The sequence below is a fragment of the Acyrthosiphon pisum genome, chromosome X (assembly GCF_005508785.2).
Source record: "Acyrthosiphon pisum isolate AL4f chromosome X, pea_aphid_22Mar2018_4r6ur, whole genome shotgun sequence".
NCBI classification, from domain to species: Eukaryota; Metazoa; Arthropoda; class Insecta; order Hemiptera; family Aphididae; genus Acyrthosiphon; species Acyrthosiphon pisum.
In genome coordinates, this window is record NC_042493.1 from 19,612,765 (window position 1) to 19,615,661 (window position 2,897).

Genomic DNA, 2,897 nt, shown 5'->3' on the forward strand with positions numbered 1-2,897 from the left:
TAATTTCGCATCACACAACTCACTTTACGCGATAGACAACGCACTTTTCGTACTTTCCGGCGGCGAGTTTTACGGTGTCTATCCCACTTCTGAATTGTTGAAAACACTAAGTTACCTCAATTGAGTTGAACTACAAGTTTTATGGAAAGAAAACAATATTATTTATTATAACAAACAATTGCAATACAATAGACTTCGCTTAGGATATTTACTCAGACTTAGACGCTGTAACGCAAACTCACTCGGTGCCTGTCGCAGCTAAACTACTCTCAACACCCCCCTCAGTGCTGTGTCTGAACATAATCCTCAGAACACACACACACAGTGTTGCCAACATAATTATATTTGTATGCTTATTTGTTTGATTATAGTTGTATTTAATTATTTCTATAAAAACTTCTTAAAGGTAATGAATAATGATTATATAATATTGTTATTTTATAAGGTAGGTATTCAGGTTGATATTATCAATACTTATTTGCAACATTAATTAATAACACAACTGAATTCATAAGATCATATTAATAATATTGTAAAATTATTAGTTATTACCCTTGCAATCAGCATAATAATAATTGGAAATTGGTATTATAATTTTAGTTGTACTATCAAGTAGTTATAACTACACAATTTACAATTATTATTATTAACCTATTTTTACTATGTAGATACATAGTAATATAATATATTGCAACTAGCATAGAATATTGTGTTTTCTGATAATACTTGTGTTCATTAGCATTAGTATAATAATCATAATTTGCTATTTAATACAAAATTTAGATACTCTTATTTCATAACAAATGGTAGATACTTTTAAATTTTAATATGGATACTTTTAATATTATTCAAATTAATCCCAGTTTACTGAGAGCTAATCTGTTGAATGAAAATGACATTAATAATTATATAAAATATTATTCCCAACAAACACAAACAAGTTGGTAAGTACTATACAACAAATATAAATCGCTTAAAGAATCAATATTTTTAATACAGTTTCTTCCAAAATATACCTGAATAAAATAAAATAATTAAAATAATCAAATAAAATAGTTCAAAAATGCATAACTATCATTTTCTTAAGATACCTAGTACTTATTTAATTATTTCTATACAAACTTTTAAATGATTATGACCAGCTGCATTCTTTCAATTAAAAAAAAAAAAAAAACTATAGTCCGGCTCACGAGAGTCCATATGTCAGAACGTGTCCGTTCTGAATCTACCGATCGGAAACCGGCCGGCAACGATCGCCGACAGCCGTCGTTAGTCGTGTTTTTATGACCCGCTGTATTCACGTTGCCGAGTGGTGGGAACAGCACTATGGTGGGAAAAAATTCGGCCGGCAGCTGTCGCGACCGTCAGTATCGATGCGCGGTTTACGTATGGACTCTCGTGGGCCGGAGTATAATATACTAGATAGAACAAATATTATTAATTATGGAATTTAGCGTTTGGAACATTTAGCCTAACATTTTCACCCAAATTTCTTTTTTTTTTAATTTTTTCTGCTTGTCACTATTTAATAGACGTCCAACTGCTAACCGTTTACTACCTCGTGTTATGCCAGGTTTCCTACTACTTATAGTTGTTGGTTGAACACGAATAGTGGCACGTGTACGGTGCCTCAATGATATATTGTTTCCAGCAGTACTTAAGAATGACTCCCAGGTTCTACTACACCTTACTTTTTTTAGCATATCAATGCATTTTTGTAGAACAGCAAATGATGTCACCACAACCTTTAAATAGTCTCTTGACATGTAATCATACGTATTATACGCATTTTTTAAACAATATACGTAAAATAATACACAATTTCAAATGACATCGTTCGGTGCCAAAGAAATTCGCGAAGGAAATTGTATGCCTACTTTTAAGATAGAGGGTCAGGTTTATCATATAATTGGTAGTCTTCTTCCTACAACAGGTCAAAATTCGAAAATTTTACAGATATATTTCATTTCTGATGCGGATCAACTTTCTTTGCGATCAAACATAGGCCTCTCTTTAAAATCCGATTTGATCAATGAGTTACAAACCGTATTATATATATATAACGAATACATACGCAGTTTCAAATACAATTTAGAAACCAACTCTTTCAAGTACAACTTAAAATTAATAATTCACGCTATCGCACACCACAAAATCAACATCGAGGAAGATACAACTCACCTACAACAAACGAAGTTGCCGTCCTGTTAGTAGATAAATATAAAGGACCCTGCAGAGATATAATACTACATTGTAAAGATGGTCAGCTACAAAGAGTGTCCGAATTGCATAGTGCTTACGATCCCCTGCAGTATCCTTTGATTTTTGTGAAAGGAGAAGATGGCTATTATCTGACTATACAGCAACAAGGTTCATCAAAAAACAAAACAATTTCCTGTATGCAGTTTTATGCATACAGACTAATGGTCAAAGATAGAAGTTTCAATACTTTACATCATTACCGAGATTTGTTCAGTCAATACTGCGTTGACATGATGGCTAAAATTGTTGAAATATACAATTAATATTAGTATTCAAACCATGTAAACACACGTGCGTGTACAATGTCGTTTTCTAATAGATACTTATGCAGTTACGATATAGCTGTGCAACACTTTTACTAGGTATCGCTTTCTATATTGTATACGGATACGGGATGAGCTCAACTAATCATATATATAGGGCCTTTGAAGCATGTAAGAATCACTTGCACGGCCACCGTCGTACAGTGCGTATACGGTGTGTGTGTGTGTACAGTCACGTTAAATTGTCCAGTTGTACGTTATTATATATTATACTTATAAATAATCATATTGTCGTGTTAATTCATTTATATTAATACTAAAACGGTTAGTCTGTCAAGCTGCACTTTTCACAGGTTATGGGCCCAGATACCC